The following is a 19,594-nucleotide window of genomic DNA, read 5'->3' on the forward strand; positions in this document are numbered from 1 at the left end:
GTTTTTATGCAGTAATAGTTTAAAAAACTGATTTCAGCGAAATTGTTAATGGTAATTGTTGCCCTATCCACATCGATGTCGTATTTTGAATGAAATTCTATATTCATGTCGTATTTTGCAAGTTTATTTTCTGAACAATAAGAAGCATAACATTTTTTAGTTACTTGATTCAAACATCATTCCAGGAATCGCCATAAATCTTTCCTTTTATTAAAGCCGACGAGTTAAAAATAGAGCACAACCGAGCTTTCACTACACCCCCAAAATTAATGAAATAAAATTGGTCAAACAATTTCTTCGACCTCACAAAAAACCCTTCCGTAAACAATGAAGCCTAATTGGATGGTTTGGTTTATTACAGGCTCATTATTTCTCCCCTTCGTTCGTCCAACCAAGTCCTACAGTCCAGGAAACGTCCGGAACTCTATCGTTAACTCCGTTGGACTCTTATAAACTTGTACACACCTCCGCCAAACCAATCAGCAAACACAGACAATCATCAAAGGGCAAACAAAACGGTTTAAATTAACCGACCGACATTGCGGAGTGAAATCAGTGAAACTAGGCATTTCAGTGTGTGCGCGAGACGTGCCAAGATAATTGAGATCAATGAAACCAATCAATCTCCGGGACTGCTGCGCTCTGATGATGGTTGATTGCGGAGTTGACTAACGGAAGAGGCCAACTCAAGCTGCAGCAAAACCGGCAGCACAAAAGTCAATCGCATGTTCGCAACAACAACGAAAAAATAACAACAACCATCGAGCATTGCGAGCGTTATTGTGGTGATTGAATCTTAAACTGGTTAAATTCAACGACGACTGCGGAATGAAAACGCACTGTATCACTTGGGGAAAGAGTCACACAATTGGCACATATCGTTGGCAGACACATCCCCACTAAGCTACGCGCAAAGCTTCTGCTGCGTTTGGGCTAAGCCAAGGGTCGGGAAAAACCACCAATGATGGGAGAAATAAAAGCGGGCCACGTTTGAATTGTAATGGCAGACGGAGTCAGATGTCTGACAGTGTGGAAAACGGCCCCGGCTACCCTTTTGTGCGTGCGATTGTAAGAGCGCTCAAGGGCTATGGCATCTCTACCGGGTGTAGTTCTATGTTGTGCTTAGGTTGGGATTTGAACCCTTTCTTTAAACTTGTGAAAAGAATCTCAAGGAATCTGGAATCTCTGCAACAGAATACAGGAATAGGAGACAACTCCCTTCCTTAGCCTTGTCGCTAGAGTCCACGGCTACAAAGCAAAGCCATTCCCTATCAGTCCAGGATCTTTTCGTAATAGAAATTTCCTTGGATTCCCAGGGAATAGGGCATCGTCGTACTTGCTACATGATATACGAATGCAAAAATGGCAACTTTAGCAAAGAAAGCTCTCTGTTAATAACTGTGGAAATTCTCATTGAAGATTAAGCTGAGCAGCAGGCTCTGTCTCAGTGAGGACCAATAATAATAATAATAAAAAGAAGAAGAAGAAGTAGAAGCAGAGACAGCTTCCAATTAGAACGTAAGGACGGGAGTATCTTGACGGATGAACGCGAGGTGCTCGAAATATAGAGGCAGCACTATGATGAACACCTGAACGGCACACAGAACTTAGGTGTATATGATCAAAATAGTGCATGTAATGTATAAGGCGTTCAAAATTTAAAAAAGTTTGAAGATCCAATCTCCCATATCTTCCTTATAATCATTATCATAAAAATAGTATTCTGAGAAATTTCCAGCTGAGGGATTCCACGGAGGCATGCAAGTCGATTCTGATCGACCATTTCAAAAATATCTGAAACTTTGCACAGTTTTTCAGTTCCATCTAAATCGTCATTTTCCGATATCAAATCTTCAAGTTGAGTCACGACTAACTTTTCAAAAGGGTGTATGTGAAAATGGTTCAAAAATATTCAAAAAGCTGCACAGCAAAAACGGTTCGTTCGATTGTTAGACAACTAAAGAAACAAAGTTAGACAACTAAATAATGATTCCAAAAAAAAAAATACACACAGTAAAAAAAAAATTTTTTTGCATTAAAAAACATCATTTTTGTCACAAAAACTCATATATCTCAAAACCCTATCGGAATATCAACGTAATTTGTTGAGGGAAAACGGTCCATTATATTAGCTATCTACCATAAAAATTTGGTGATGGTAAGCCAATAAACAAAAAAGTTATGACATTTCAAATATTTCACAAATTTGACACTTAGTGAATTTTTTTTTTCATTGTTAATTTTTTTTAGGACCGCAGTTTGTTGCTGAATTTTTTGTTAAGAGTACCACATGAGGTTAACAAGTTGATTTCATGATATTTTATTTAATTATTCATAACTATTATAGCATCTATTAGAAAGTTAGACGCGATCCAGTGTTGTGATCTAAAGTCTTGATAGTGTCATATTTTTTATTGTACGTAACTGAAGAAAAATTCTCTCAATAGTGTTGAAACCTTTTGATAAAAGAAACCTATAAGAAATCTAATATTGAAGACAAAAGCTACAAAAATAGTTTTCTATACAGGTATACGACTAGTTTACCTGCAAAAAGTTTACCTCGTAGAGAATAAGGCGGGTCTATACCCAGGTGATCTAGTATACGTAAAGCAGGTCGGTTTTCTCGGCGCTGGTTTTCTCCACAAAGTTAAAATCTGATTACACCTGGGTATATACCCGCCTTGGTAGAGAATAGACTTTGTTAATCATATTTGGGAGAAAGCGTGTAACTTCCACAACATCAAAAACATGATAGGTACATACCATGAACATACTCACGAAAAAGCTAAAAATATACTACCACTATGGTTATAAAAGATTTAATTGTAAAATTTTTCTTCAGTCAAGCAAACGATACCAAACTAGTCAGTAAAAACTTAAAAGTGATTTTGTTTATTAAAATCTAACGAGCAACATGAGTAGTCGCTTTCTCAATTGTTGCAGGCCGTTTGCAGAAAAAAAGTGTTCGAAAGAGCTAAGAAATCTCACCGAAAGCACCATATATAAACTGAAAGCGGCTGGTTATGCTCCAATGTCTACATTGAATACAAATTTACGCATTTGTACGTCCTGCCGTTTAAACGTTGACAAACGGGCAATCTGTACATCATCGGTGGATCAGGTTGCAGGAAGTTCGAAAACAACAACAACTGAGGAATTACTAGATGCACCGACAACAACTGAGGAGTTACCAGAAGTACCAAGTGCAGATAGTCTTGCCACGGTACCATCAGCGACATCTGTTTCAACAAATCAATCAGAAGATGAGTGCATCCAGAAGGTCAACATCGAACGCTTCAACGAAGGGATAGCTGGAATAAAAGTGACTCCGATTAAATGGACGAAGATGGGTTACGTCAATTATCCCGAGAAAAAATACCGTGAAATCAACGAAGCTGTACGAAGAAACCTCTTCAAATTAGGACCTGAGGATGTGGAAAATTCAGACTACGATGAGGTAATTATGAATATGAAGGAAAGGTTCTCGAATCTAGCCACGACAAGGAAAGAAAAATTATTGATTTTGTCGATGCTGCCAAGCTCGTGGTCTATTCAAGACGCCATTGATGAGTTCAAAACCAATAGAAATACAGCAAAAGAGGCAAAACAATTCAAAAATAACTGTCTTGCAACCAAAAATGCTAGGTCGAGTACTTCATTAACAGATGAGACAAAAGAAAAAATAATTCAATATTTTGAAGACGATGAAGTAAGTAGAGCTATGCCTGGCCAACAAGATTATGTATCTGTAAAAAAAGATGGAAAGCGTCAAGCAATCCAAAAACGATTAATGATGACTACTTTGAAAGAAGCGTATACACGCTTCAAGGAAATTAACGAAAATATTAAGGTAGGTTTTTCCTCATTTGCAAGCCTTCGTCCAAGGCAATGCAAGCTTCTATCCAATTCAGGAACACATAATGTTTGTGTGTGCACAACACACGAAAATATTAACCTAATCTTACATAGTTTGAAAAGAATCAATTTATCAAAGGATATTAAAATGTTAACTGGTAGTCTTTTGTGTGAAAATACAACATCAAATTGCTATCTACGATCTTGTTCGGATTCTTCATCATTGGAAAATACTTTATTCGCTGAGTTTGAAGAAAATTATATTGATCAGTTATCATTTGAGCAATGGGTGACCACGGATAGGTGTGACCTAGAAACTATTGTAAAACCTGTAGATGAGTTTGTGTCATTTTTTTGCTTGAAATTAGAAAGTTTAATTCCTCACGACTTTATTAAAACAGAGCAATCCCGCTTTTTAAAAAATACGAAAAATACATTACAAGATGGTGAATTTTTAGTCATTTGTGATTTTTCTGAAAACTATAGCTTTGTATTGCAAGATGAAGTGCAGTCCCATCACTGGAACGTACAACAAGCTACAATTCATCCATTCGTTACACAGCGCAACAAAAATGACATTTTTGCGTATCTCAAGGATCAAATTATGTGTCTCTAGTAGATTTGGGGTTGCTGAATCTGATGCCGTTCACAGAAATTTCCCAGCACGTCGCAATTTTTAGCTACAGGTCGCCAAAGTTGTATAAAACATTGGTTTTATTGATGTTTACCTAAAATTTGAAGCATATTTTATCAAACTTTTTTGTGATCTTATCCACCAAGCATGCAAAAGAGGACTTAAACTTTTGTTTTAAATATGTTTTGGTTGAAATTTCACGATCAAATTTAGATTAAACCGATCTTTTTCAACATGCTTGTAGTCTCCATACAAAATTCTTCGTTTCCCTTATATGGCATAATACAATACTTTTCTAAACCATCAAAAAATAACTTTTCCGCACCAAAAATATTATAAACTTTGATGATAAGTATTGTTATACACATAAAGTTTGAATTCTGTGGCAAATTATGCAAATAAATTGCCTTACAAGCTGGCAAACTTGCATGCAAGTTGGCTGAAAAAGTGAATTTTTGCATTTTCAACAACCAATATCTCTAAAACTAGACGTGCTATGATATTTCTGTAAACATCAATGGATTCAGCAACCCTTAATTGAGTAAATAGAGGTATTTTGATGCTGGAGACAAAAACGTGTTCCGCAGTGTTATTTATTTCAATGGAAGTACGCAAATTGAACATTTTAGTTTTATTGTAATTTCCGAAGATTTAAGACACGACTCAGTATCTGTAAATTTGTTCATTGCCAAAATGATTAACTTTTTACGCGTTGATAAGGATAAAGAAATCAGAAAGATATATTTCATGTCTGATGGAGCAGCATCACAGTACAAAAACCGTAAGAATTTTTCGAGCCTATGTCAATTTAAATCAAAGTACGGAATTGATGCAGAATGGCATTTCTTTGCTACGTCACATGGCAAAGGTCCTTGTGATGCTATTGGAGGAACCATAAAGCGCATGGCCACAAGAGCAAGTTTAGCCAAAGAACGTGAGCATCCAATTAAAACTGCAAAAGAACTATTTGATTGGGCGAATCGCAGAAAAGAAGAAGATTTAACAAAATTATCATTTTGTTTTACTACTACTGAAGAGTACGAATTAACGGCATCAGAGCTCAGCGAGCAATATAATAACGCGAAAACTCCTTGGATCGCTATTTCACTGTTTCATTCCATTGTCAGAAAATAAAATTAAAGCAAAACTATACTCGAACTGTACTGATAATGATGCAAAAGTGTTCGATATTGTAAAAAAATTGAATAACAATAAATAAATAAATAAGTATTAATAAAATGTTTTCATGATCTCATAACGCATACCCAAATCCAAAACTTTTAAAGTTTATATATAACATTTAGAATCATACTCTAAAAAAAATATCCTGGTAAAAAAAAAAATTATTTTCGTGTAATCTGTTAATTCATTTTAATTTATACATATATACATATACATATAATATTTATACATATACATAATATTTATACATATAATATACATAATACTAATGAATACATGAAAACAACTTGTTTTCACGCAAGGCCCTTAACAATAAAATCAGCAACAAACTGCGGTTCCCGTGATAATTTACACCGAAAAAAAAAATTTTTTTTTCTACTAAATGTGAAAATTGTGACATGTTTGAAATGTCATAACTTTTTTGTTTATTGGTTTACCATCACCAAATTTTTATGGTAGATAGCTAATATAATGGACCGTTTTCCCTTAAAAAATTACGTTGTTATTCCGATAGGGTTTTGAGATATTTGAGTTTTTGTGTCAAAAATTATGTTTTTTAATGCAAAAAAAAATTTTTTGCTGTGTGTATTTTTTTTGGAATCTTTATTTAGTTGTCTAACTTTGTTTCTTTAGTTGTCTAACAATCGAACGAACCGTTTTTGCTGTGCAGCTTTTTGAATATTTTTGAACCATTTTCACATACACCCTTTTGAAAAGTTAGTCGTGACTCAACTTGAAGATTTGATATCGGAAAATGACGATTTAGATGGAACTGGAAAACTGTGCAAAGTTTCAGCTCAATAGAAAAAAATGAATTAAAAAATTTACCAAATTTTGGTGCTGTTGCTTGGAATCACTCAGCTGGTGATTTAAAAGTGGCCCAAGGACAATGTAGGTCTATTTAAAAATTACCATGGAAAAATTTTGGAAAATGTTCCAAACACGTTAGTACTGTAAATTATCATCTCAAAGTAAAAATTTGTTATGTATTTGGAATCGAACCTGAGGCCGCCATCTTGGATTCCACAATGGCATAGGACATCGATTTTCTTTATCCTCTCTTCGTGCCCGTTTCGAAAATACTCATACTGTACAGATTTCCAACGATTTTCCCCAACAGAAGGTCTTTGCATTACATAATTTCCCAAATAATTGTCTAAATTCAAATTATGCACTTTGTAAAAAAGAAACGTAAAGTGAATTTACTTCGTAAAAATGTGACGTAGATTGAGTTAACGCAAAAAGGTTAACGCAAATTAAGGTTTCAGTGTATAAGCTTGAAATATTTTTGAGTTGTTTGTTCAACAGCTCTTGTCGGCATCACCTCGCTCGTCTTATGCTTTATTAATCGTGGATTTTAAATCAGAGATTCCTGAAAGATTGTAAAATGGGTCTGGGAAACTAGTGTGGATTCCGGAATTTCAGTGTGGATATTGGGATTATAGTGTAGATCGTGCGAACTTGTGATTCCAATGTGGATGCTAGAATTCAAGTGTGAAACCTGAAACTCCAGTGTTAATCCTGGTTTGTAGTTCGTATCGTAGAATTTCACTGAAGATTCTGTTATTGTATTGGGGATCGCAAGATTTCAGTTTGGATCTTGAGATATTAGCGTGAATCTTAGAACTCCAGAGTGGATTCTGGTATTTCAGTGTGCACCTCTTTATTCCAGTGTGAATCCTGGGATTGTTGTGTAGATCGTAGAATTTCAGATTGGATCCTGGGATTGAGAATAAATCATAAGGTGACAATGTAGATCTTGATATTCCAGTGTTGATCTTTGGATTTCAGTCTGAATATTGTGATGCCAGGGTGGATCTTGAGATTACAGTGTGAATTCTAAGATTTGGATTTCTGAATAGAGCCAGGTATTGTTTCGTGGATCGAAGAATTTTGATGTGGATCCTAGGATTGGCAAGGATACTAGGTTTCTAGTGCGGATTCCTGTGTAGATCATGATAATCCAGTGTAGATTCTAGGATTCTTATATGAATTTTCGTGTTCCAGTGTAAAATCGGGTATTCCAGTGTGAGTACTGGGATTCGAGTGTAGTTCCTTGGATCCAGTGTGGAAACTGATATTCAAGTATGCTGCTTAGAAGGTCAATATGGATCCTGGGAACCCAGTGTGAATTCTTAAATTTTAGTATGGATGTTGGGATTCCAGTGTAGATCATGGTGGTACAGAATGGAGCCTGGTTTCCAGTATGGATCCTAAGATTGTAGCGTTGATCGTGGAATTAAAGCGTGGTTCATAGGAATCCAGTATGGATCCTGATATTAGAGTGTAGATTTTGGGATTCCAGTGTGAATACTCGTGTTCCAGTGTAAATCCTGGTATTCTAGTGTGGATCCTGGGATTTCAATATTGATGCTGGGATTTTAGTGTGGATCCGAGGATTTGAGTGTGAATTCAGGCATTCCAGTGTGGATCCTGGCATTGCAGTGTAAATGCTAGGATTTAAATGTGGATACTTGGATTTTATTGTGAGTCCTGGGTTTCCATTAAGGATATTGGTATTTCAATGTGGATCCTGGGTTTCCAGTGTGAATATTGGGATTCTAATGTGGTACTTCGATGTCAATCCTAGGTTTCCTATGTTATTCCAGTGATTGCAATGTGGATTCTGATATTTAAGTAAAAATTCTAAGAGTTCAATGTGGATCCAGGCATTCTAATGTGGATACTGGGGTTCCAGTGCGAATCCTTGAATTTTAGAATGGATCCTTGGAAGCCAATGTGTATTCTGGAATTCCGGTGTAGATGTCGAGATTCCAGTGTGGATTTCGGTGTTACAATATGGATCCATGAATTCCAGTGTTGATTTTAAAATTCTTGCGTTGATCCAGGGATTCCAGGATTCGTTGGATTCCATTGTCGATCCTAGGATATAATTTAGACTCAAGGTTTCCATAGTTGAACTCTGGGATTCCAGTGCGGATCCTGTGATTCCGGTGTGGGTTCTTGGATTCCAGAGTGGATCTTTGGAATCCTGTATGGATACTGGGACTTCAGTATGGAATTTGGGATTATATTATTAAGGCTAGGAATTCAGTGCGAATGCTGGTATTGTAATGCAAATCATGATGTTTTAGTCTGGGGTTTAGAGTGTATCCTGGGATTTTAGTGTAGATTGTGTTATTGTATTGTCGATCCTAGACAATGTCGCTATCCGATGAGTTAATTGTGTTTTCCCAGGACATTTCTGGACAAAAGCTTCACAAAAATACAGGATAGATTCACAGTGAGATAATTATTTGTTTTGTTTGTAAGCTACTTGACACAAACTTGAAAATATCAAGAACATTTTTTTTTTTGGGGACGGACCTGGTGTAGTGGTTAGAACACACGCCTCTCACGCCGAGGACCTGGGATCGAATCCCACCCCCGAGATAGTCACTAAATTTTTTTCAGTGACGACTTCCTTCGGAAGGGAAGTAAAGCCGTTGGTCCCGAGATGAACTAGCCCAGGGCTAAAAATCTCGTTAATAAAGATAGAAAAAAAGAACATTTTTTTTTAAATTGCTGCAACATTTTGGCCGATTTATGACGCAATCTTTGAATGGTTTCCGTGAGGCATAGCCAGAAACATGCTTTTGCGATTGTTTCTTGGTGTTCACACAAAAAATGGATGGTTCTAGAGAGCATCGGATCTAGGGGTGATTCTCACTAGGGGTGATTCTCTCTTCTCTTGCATGTTAAATTAAATAAAAATATGTTCAGAAAATCGGGGCCCAGATAGCCGTAGCGGTAAACGCGCAGCTATTCAGCATGACCATGCTGAGGGTCGTGGGTTCGAATCCCACTGGTCGAGGATCTTTTCGTAAAGGAAATTTTCTCGATTCCCAGGGCATAGAGTATCTTCGTACCTGCCACACGATATACACATGCAAAAATGGTCAATTGGCATAGAAAGCTCTCAGTTAATAACTGTGGAAGTGCTCATAAGAACACTAAGCTGAGAAGCAGGCTTTGTCCCAGTTGGGACGTAACGCCAGAAAGAAGAAGAAGATGTTCAGAAAATAAAGTTGTATCAGCATCACTTTAACATTTGACCACAACCACAAAAATTCAAAATTTCATCGATTCTTATGTTTTACGCTGTCATCACATGCCTTCCATTACAATCTGTACACGCTTCTGTTTTCCATCCGGTTAAAGGTATGCTCTTTTCATGTACCCTTCGATTTCTGATTCTCCTTTACCTTCTGTGTTATTGATGGTACTGATGGCGGCCGTGGTTTTGCTTGCTGCTTCCACCGCTGCTATTATTGCCAATAAACGATGCTTTTAAAGCCACTAGCACTGCTCATTTCATTGATACCGATACGATGGGCTCTGCCAGAAAATTGAACTGCAATCACTTTGTTGTGCAGATAAAAGTGCAAATCAACCTTTTCAGGGACGGTGCTCGAGAAACCAGTTGAAATCGAGATGGACGTTGAAAGTTAATCCATTGAATTCGAAACAGCTGCACTTTTCGATATCGGCTTTCCGGTGTGGCGATTAATGCTCGAAAAATATAAACATTCAGCACTTTTTTCCATGCACTGCGTTCACTTTTCGATGGCGATTGTGGCACGGTTTCTCCTCTCAAAGAGGCGATGGTGTAATATATAATCAAGCACACGTTGTTCTTCTTCTACTTAATTGAACGCTGAATCAGCGATTACACTACTCGAAAGTTCGTTGATTGCTGTCCGAGCTGAAAAATTCAAGAAATTTTAATTAAACCTTGCCGCACACTGGCACTCATTCACCTTTCTACGAATGTTTTTCTTCTACTCTTCCGATTCTTCTCTTTTAACACACACGGCACGATGAGAATTTATTCTTCTTCTTTTCGCAGCCGACGATATCACCTTACGGCTTTAATTCATCCCACGAATTCGCTTCTCCCTTCAGGAAAAAACTACCAACACTTTTTGTGCTTATCCTGTTTCGCTTCACAGAGCCAGAATCCACCCTCCAAATTCACAGCGTGTAAGTAAACACAACACAGGAAGAATCCTGCTTCCGCGAAATTCGACCTCCTGGCAGGGTTGTCCCGTCCCACCTCAATAATTCCAATCTCACACCCACACAGTCTGAAACAGCACACCTTCTGGCACCAAATCACACAATGGCTAAAATAAGTACCGGAGGATGGTCCCTAATATGATTGTGTACCGCTACAATCCTGGTCGAGAACCAAAGATAGACTTCCAGCAGGAAAGAACCGGTCCCAATGGGTCACTGATGACTGGCTAGTCAGCCGACTGACTGCGAACTTGTACTAAACTCTCTTTCTTCCTCTCACTCACACAGCGAAACCCGCAGAATCGCATACGCGAGATGACGGCAAGAAGTCCAAAGTCGTATTGTGCACCTAGACCAGACTATGTCTCTCTTTCCACTCTCTTATGATGCAACACACAAAATACCGGTATAAACAACGAACCTCCTCAACGACGACAACCGTTCCGATTGCAAGCGATAGACTAACTAAATGATGAGTAATCGAGAACGTACCTTCGCACTGCCGGTCACCGGCCGAAAGTCAGTTCTTTCTCTCGTACGGTTCGTTGCTCACGCAAGCAGAGAGCGGAACTCACCAGACGATTCGCTCACGCAATTGCTTGAACGGTGCAGTGGTGCCAAACCCCGTTGCACTATGGTCCGTATTGATAATTTTGCAGGTTAAATTTTTTTTTCTCTGTTTTCGTTGATTTCGGACGTATTATGTCTTCAGGGCAGGCCCTGGGAGGTCGAGAAAGTTCTCAATCTGAAGAGATTCTCGATCAGCGGGAATTGAACTCACGATCCTCAGCTTGGTCTTGCTGCATAGCTGTGCATTTATCGCTACGGCTGTTTGCTTCATGTTCCACATTTTCGGGAACAATTTAATTCATTTTCAACAAAATTTTGAAGTTCGAGATTTAATAACATCAATGAATTGAAGAAATTTTACTTCCACAATTCCAGAATTAAATTTATAACCCAATTTAGAACCAAAATGATGATAGAGACTCCCTTTGCTCTCTGAGTGACTAACCGGTACCTCTCCCGATCTAAACGTAACTCGAAGTTGAGCAAAAACAACACCATCAAACGAACGAGCCTACATGAATGAAAAAATCCAACTCGGCCTCGAAAGAATTCAAAACAGGCTCGCCCTCTGTTTGCTTGCGCTGTTTCAGTATTCCTATCATTGCTCCCAACACGTCCAACACGACGCAGGCTGGAACCGAACTCCAACTCATACCTCCCAGGTCTCAAGGAAAACAAGAGCAGCCAGCGAAAGATGATTCTCGTCTCCGATTCACCCGGCTCAATGTGAAATAATAACAACACTGAAGACAAGTGAGAGCGAAAACACAACAGAGATCATTGCCGTCGTCGTCGTGTGGACCACGAGTACGAGAGTACGTTGACGATTGAGAAGTATTGACGGAGTGGAGTGCTTCTGCCTTTACCGAACGAAGGAAAAACCTACGCGAGATTCCCTTTCATTCGCGTCCCCGCGATTCACCGATTTAGTCAACGGAGGGTTGGTTGCGATGAGTGCAATCGAGTGGAAGTCATGCATGGAAAATGAAGAAGAAGAAGGCTGGAATATTAACCATACTCGGCCGCCAAAGCAGACAATTTTGCGGTTGTCATGGGAAATTTGTGCAAAGAACGAAAAATCCACCTGAATACAGAATTCGTCTTGAATGATTTCTCAATTCTTCCGGCATGCTTCTGGAATCATCATGGAAGGATTCTGTCATCATCCTGGAAGGGTTATGAATCATCCTTCTTGTATCATTTCGAAAGGATTCTGGAATCATCTTGGAAAGATTGTGTGATAATCCTGGAAGGATTTTGGAATCATGCTGGTAGGATTCTGGAATTATCCTGGAAGGTTTCTTGAATCGTTTTGGAAAGATTGTGGAATCTTGCTGGAAAGAGCAGGTATCAGCCTGGTAGGATTCTGAAATCATTCTGGGAGGATTCTGGAATGATCTTGGATGGATTCTGGAATTATTCTGGAATCATCCTGGAAATATTCATGTATCAGCCTGGAAGGATTTTGGAATCATCCTGTTAGGATTCTGGAAACATCTTGGAAAGATTCTGGTATCACCCTGGAAGGATTCTTGAATTATCATGGAAGGATTCTTGAAATATCATGAAAGGATTCTGGAATCATCTTGGAAGGATTCTGGAATCATCATGGAAGGGTTATGAATCATCCTGGAAGGATTCTTGAATTATCTTGGAAGGATTCTGAAATCATCTTGGAAGGATTATGTAATGATCTTGGAAGGATTTTGGAATCTTCCTGGTAGGATTTTGGAATTATCTTGGAAGGTTTCTTCGATCATTTTGGAAAGATTCTGCAATCATCCTGGAAAGATTCTGCAATCATCCTGGAAAGATTCTCGTATCATTCTGGAAGGATTCTGTCATCATCCTGAAAGGGTTCTAGAATTATCCTGGAAGAATTCTGGAATAGTCCAGGAAGGATTCCGAAAGCACCCTGAAAGGATTATAAAAACAATCTGAATGATTCTGAAAGTAGCCTGGTTGAACTCTGGAATCATTTTGGATGAATTCAGAAAGCATCCAAGAGAGATTTAAGATTTGGATGAATTCCCGAAAGGATTCAATTCTGGAGGCATTCAGAAAAGATTCTGGAAGTATCCGGAAAGCATTGTAAAAACATCCTGCAAAGATTCTGAAAGCATCCGGGAAGGATTCTGTAAGTATATTGAAATGATCCTGGAAGCAACCCGGAAGGATTATTGTAACAACCTGAAAAGGTTCCAGAAGCATCCTGGAAAAATTTTTGAAGCATGGTGGAAGGCTTCTAGCAGCATATCGGAAACATTCTGGATTCTGGCCCAGAAGGATGCTAGAATCTAGAAGAATCCCGGAAGGGTGAAAGAAATGCCCAGGAAAGATTCTAGATGTATTCCGAAGGTCTGGAAGAACTCTCTTAGTCCAAAAGTATCCAAGATGAAGTCTGGAAAAATCCAAGAGGGCGCCTTGAAGAATTTCTTCGGGAGTCCGGAAGAATCTCACAGTCCACACGAGTTCCAGAAATTAGGGATGCACGAATTAAATGATTTCGAAAGATGCAATGTAAATATAAACCAAATCCATCAAAACCAAACATTTCAATTAAATTACCCCATCAAAGCGGTGCTTAAGGTGCAACTGTTTGCTATCCATAAATGATGATCAATTTTGTAGTTTTGGGGATGTGAATCCCGTTCTACCAGACAGAGATGAACTGACAGTGTATCAAAATGCTTGTTGTTAGCAAGCATATGATCGGATAGATCACCGAAATATCGATATGATATAACACAGAAATATTTTCTTTTCAACGATAGTTTGAACATAGATTGTTCATGGATGCCACGATGAGTTTATCGCGTGTTACCTTAAGTTCGTAGATAAAGAAGAGGAAATTGAGCGAAGTTATTTTTCTGAATTTTATCGGGATGTACAATATGCTACGCTGCTCTGCGACGACTCGTTCTACGCTTGGGCCAGCATCACGCTGGATCCCAGCACAACTTCTACTGGCAGTATCAGTATATCGTTGATCCGCAGCAAATCCCGTTGATTAGTTGGATGTTGAGGTCCAGCTGTTACGGTTGGAGGATGTCTTTCAATTTACTGGCGCTTCGACCACTCAAGCCGGTGATACGCTACGTTTGATTCAGAATAGCCCCCAGCGGTGGATTTATCTAACTCCGAAGAAGAATTTCCAGGAGGTGAAGGATTTCCGTGTGCTATCTGGGCAGATGCCGAGGTTGGTTCTGCGGCGAAGGGTGAGGCTTCCGGTTCACAGGCGCCCCGACGATGATATGCTGGTGGTACTACGCGATCTGCTCAACTAATTCCCGGCTATGGACTTAGCCTACTCCGAAGATTGCGAAAATGTCAGCTAAGTCCACCGCCTGTGATGCCGATGAAGATAAACTTCCGGTTTACAGGCACCCCGACGATACCGGTGCTGCTTCACGATCTACTCAGGTAGTCTCCGACGATGAACCTAGCTGACTCCGACTCGATGTTGGTTGGCCCAGTGTCAGGGTCGGTCTTGCAATTCCGGTTAGAGGATGATTTCCGGTTTGCAGGCGCCCCAACCGCTAATCAGTGATACTACGTTACGCTTGGTATAGCCACCAGGTGACCCGTCGGCGTATAGACCTATATGTCTACTAGATATGACGGGCAAGTTATTGGAGAGGTTGATTCTCAACAGGCTTGTACCGTATACGGAAGGTGCGAAGGGCCTGTCCAACAACCAGTTTGGACTCAGGAAGGGTAAATCAACTCTGGGCGCTATTCAGTCGATCGTTCAGACAACTGAGATGGCAATCGAGCATAAAAGGAGCGGCTTCCGTTACTGCGCGGTTGTCACTCTGGGTGCGAAGAATGCGTTCATCAACGCATCTGAGAAGCAATAGCACACGCACTTCACCGCCTCAAGGTACCGGTGCAGTTGTATGACACAGAGGAAGGGCAGAAAAGAGTTCGAATTACGACGGGAGTACCCCAAGGTTCAATCCTGGGCCTGCTGTTATGGAATGCGATGCATGATGACGTACGGAGGCTGCCTCTTCCAACGGGTGTTAAGATTGTTGGCTTCGCCTAGTGGTCTATGGTGAATCGATGGAGGAAATAGAGTTGACAGCAGCGCACTCTATTGTTTCGGTTGGAGAACAGAATACAATGAACACATTTTCCTGTAAATTTTCTTGATTTTGAACGAAAAAACTGCTTTTGAAAATTCCAAAATCAATTACGGATCCTGCCCCCTTAATCAAGTGCAATACTATATGGATAGCATGGACCAACATCAAAATTGGAGATTCACTGCCATGTGGTGTAATATCGTTAACGAGGTTTTATCACATTTATTGCTGTATACCAATTCTTCCATCTATGTGCATACCACCCACTATGTTTTATAAATTGTATTGAATTCGAATGCCTGCAATTTGTCTTCGCAATTAGTGACAATATGGCACTTGTTGTACCAAAAAATAGATTAATTTAATCAACCTTCTAGCTGTTTAGTGGAATACCTATACGTGGATGAAAAACCGATTTTAGTTTGTATCCTTTGAAGTCGGGTCAAGTTAAGTCTAGTACACACTGAAGACGGCCTTACAGTTGCGGTCGAAATACGCGTATCTGTCAAAGTATACAAACTCAAGGGGAATTAAATGGTATAGTACTAAATTCGGTTTTTCATCTAGATCAATTTAATTACAAAACAACCGAGATACGGCGGTGGGTGGTACCATCCTACAAGGCAGGACAACTGTAATACCAAGTTAATAATGATTGGCTCCCAAAGCTTTCAGTTGATTGTTCCTAAACACATTCGAAGAATCTACGATTGTCATACTGTTACTCGTTCAAACTCAATATCATTTCATCATCATTCGTCGAAAACGAAATTCCATCATGAAGCGAAACGAATAACATTTTCCGCAGTCAAGATGACGAATTGCGATAGTGCCTGGAATTCCTCTGAATTTTCGATGTTCTCCGTGACGCAGCTCAAAACAAAGTCTTTTCGGGCGCTGCGGCTTCAGTAACCGAATTAAACATTTCAAACAAACGAAATCCACTCCTTTTGGGAATGATAAGGCGAGGTTCGCATGGACGAGGATTAGGGTTGCCGGACGTACTCTATAATTTGCAATCTTCTATTGCCACAATAAATGCGTTATATATTTATGCCAAGTTAGGTAAAGTTTATTGAATAGTGGTTTTTATATCTTATAAGCAGGTGAATTAAATTCAACTGTTAAAAAATCTGAACTGCTACAACAAATGAAATGAACCATGTTATTCATAAAATGATTATAATAGCTATAATTAGTTTACCAAGCTAGGATAAAGGTGTTGCCTAACTCAGAACACCTAGATATGAGCAATGAATGTGAAGTTTCAAAAAAAAAAAAAAGTGCTGTGCGGAAGCTGAATTTTTGATTTTTGAGAAAACGCCCATAGTGTAAGGTACCCCGGGGGGCAAGTGGGAACGAAAAAAACGATAGTTCAAACAAATTGTTCAATAAAATTTTCAAATGTCAATATTTTCCAAATCCAACAACACAATTTTGGCAACATATTTGCTGGTGTGTGCATGAAACTGATCGAATGATTTCGAAATTGTGAAAACCTTGGAAGAAAGTTTTAGAACGAGCCATTGGACGCAGTTATTTCGCTAAACGGGGCAAGTGGGACACATCCAGTTTCATGCGTCAATCCACATCAGTAAGTCAACCATTACAATAAAAGGATTGATAAATCAAAGATTTTTAATTTTTAGTGCATATTTGATGTATATAAGGGATCAACCATAGAATACGTAACGTTTTAGGAAGAAAACCTTTATTTAATAGTATGTTACCTCACATTTAATATTAACTGAAAATTGATCAATAAAAGTGTAAAGAGGATGTTCAAAATATATCATTTATAAGTTGTTTATTAAATTGTAGCTCATAAACAATAAAAAATTGACGAAAATTATAAATATGTTTTGTTATTATTTATATGCATGGCCGAAAACCACTTAATGGAGCGGAATTGTTTTCCATCACTACTTAATTTGGTAGATATAACAAATAAAGTTCAAATAGAATAGAAAAGTAATCGTTTTCATGTTGCATTTCAAATTTCATCTTTGTGTTTGTTCAATTTGAAAGCCGTATTTCAAAAAAAAAAAAAAATAAAATAAAAATAATTACACTTTTTTTCTCTCTTATGCAATTACATAATTTGAGATTGATCTTTTTTGATAAAAATCATTTGTTTGAATGTTTTTGTTCTACTCTTTAGGAAAATGTATGAAACGTATACGAAAAGTTTTGATTCTGGTTTTTGTTTTGAAAGGTCCCACTTACCCCGGGTATAAACATATTTTGGGGTAAGATAGCATATTTTTGGGTAAGATATCGTTAGCAGCTTGTAATAATACTTAAAATTGTAGCTTACAGATGGAAATTCGATTTTCATTAATTTTTTTCGAGTCAATGCAAGACGTGAAACGTGTCACAATTTAGCATGCAAGTTGAAAATGGCGCTGAAATGACAACTGTTACATGAACCACATGGTAATAAAAATAACAATATGTTTAGTACTAAATACATTCCTTGTCATTGTATCTTCAACTTTCTAGAAGAATACCCCCATGCAAAACGTTTCCTAAGTGAGCTATGACGAAACGCCCTACTTACCCCGTATTCTCACTTGCCCCGGGGTACCTTGCTTGTTTGCACTCTTTTTAAAAGGTATTTTTTTCTTTTTACGGTTGGTAACCCTAACGTGGATGGAAACAATGATGAGCAACAAATTCTCGGGAGGATGACACTCAATGCTCAATGCTATTTGGTTTGGATTTTTGCTGTTGTAAGCAGATGTGCTGTCGTTATCAGTCGTATGCTGAAGGTGATGCTAATGTTGCTTGTTTTGTACGATTGGGTTTTATTTTTGGTCGCGATGACGAGGATGATGGCGCGAGTGAAAACGTGATTTGGATGACAATCATTGTTTGACTGCATGCATATTAGATTCGGGAATAGGATTTTTTTTTGGTTGGTTCCCAAATACCTAAACCTCTAAACTGGGTGCGCATGGCGTCTCAAATCCCAAAGTAGCCAAGCCATTATCGGGGGAGGTAAATCGACAAATGAACATGCAAACAAGCTGACGTTTGGTTTATTGGAATTTAATTAGCGTGCGTGACTGAATGTGGATTCCGAGGCTCTGGAAATCGCTGACAGAAAGAACAATAATGGGCTCTACGAACATTAAATGCAAGCTTTTAGTCTGGATCTCATGTCCATAATTTTGGTGAATCCATCAACATGAGACAGACACAATGGGCAACCAGGACAGTGTATTAGGCTTTTACGTTCAATTCAAATCAAAAAGGCAATTAAGAAAGTGAACTTCCAATATTTAAACCACATCATCTGACTGCAACGACTATAAAAAAATGCTGGAATACAATTGGATATTATTTCTTCATACTTGCACAAATGAAAGGTTTTCCAAAATGCTTCCAAAACCCAACTAATAATTTTCTCATATAAATTAAAAGCTCTTTATTTGAATCCTTCAAGGAGACATGTTGTCATGACGAGAGGGGTTTCATTAAATTGATCAGATGAAGTGAAGTATCTAGGGCTCACGCTAGATATTATGGCGGGCGTCGGTAACGTTGATGACAAATAATTCTAGGCGCAGTTATGTAAATATGTAAAATGTCTGTATGGTGATGTTGAAACTGGTACCGACGCCCGCCATAACGACTGAAACAACCAGATGTCGCCAACGCGTACGCACAGCATCTTGAGACAGTGCTGCCGGACGAGGGTGAGCTCTATGGCGCCCCTCGAGGACTGCTGGTGGACAGTCAAAGCAGGCATTAATTACGCTACCAAAGGCATTGTCGGTTGCGTTGAACGAAGTTCAAGAAACGATTGGTTCGACGAGGAGTACCAGGAGGCTTGTGAGGAGTAGAATGCAACGTGGGCAGCATGGTTTACGACATAACGTGGAACGATACAGACTGAAGTCGAGTCGAGAAATACGAAGGCGCATCATCTGTAGAGGTCTTGTCTACTATGGGCTCCAGAAGAAACTGCGGTCAAAACAGGTCCGCCCCGCACCAAATGCACGATGTACAAAACGCTCATTAAACTGGTAGTCCTCTACTGGCATGAGACGTGAACTATGCTCGAGGAGAACTTGTAAGCTTTTGGGGTTTTCGAACGCCGAGTGCTAAGGATGATCTTCAGCGGCGTGCAGGGGAACAGTGTGTGGCGGCGAAGAATGAACCACGAGCTCGCCCAACTCTACGGCGAACCCAGTATCCTGAAGGTGGTTAAAGCTGGAAGGATACGCTGGGCAGGGCATGT

General features: G+C 39.0%; 1 protein-coding gene across 12 annotated transcripts in view; it reads right to left on the reverse strand.

The window, feature by feature from the left end:
* The window catches only part of LOC5577287, a 570,169-nt gene that overhangs the window by 359,174 nt on the left and 191,401 nt on the right, over positions 1 to 19,594 (reverse strand). For 2 of the 12 annotated variants that reach the window (XM_021843496.1, XM_021843485.1), the window contains exon 1: positions 9,877 to 11,163. The exons of 1 other annotated variant lie outside the window; for it this stretch is intronic. The gene's annotated coding sequence lies outside the window, so the exon portion shown is untranslated. Of the gene's footprint in view, positions 1 to 9,876; positions 11,174 to 19,594 lie in introns of those variants that run through there. 9 more of the 12 variants (XM_021843497.1, XM_021843495.1, XM_021843492.1 and 6 more) reach the window with 8 other exon arrangements.

The sequence above is a fragment of the Aedes aegypti genome, chromosome 2 (assembly GCF_002204515.2).
Source record: "Aedes aegypti strain LVP_AGWG chromosome 2, AaegL5.0 Primary Assembly, whole genome shotgun sequence".
Classification (NCBI taxonomy): Eukaryota; Metazoa; Arthropoda; class Insecta; order Diptera; family Culicidae; genus Aedes; species Aedes aegypti.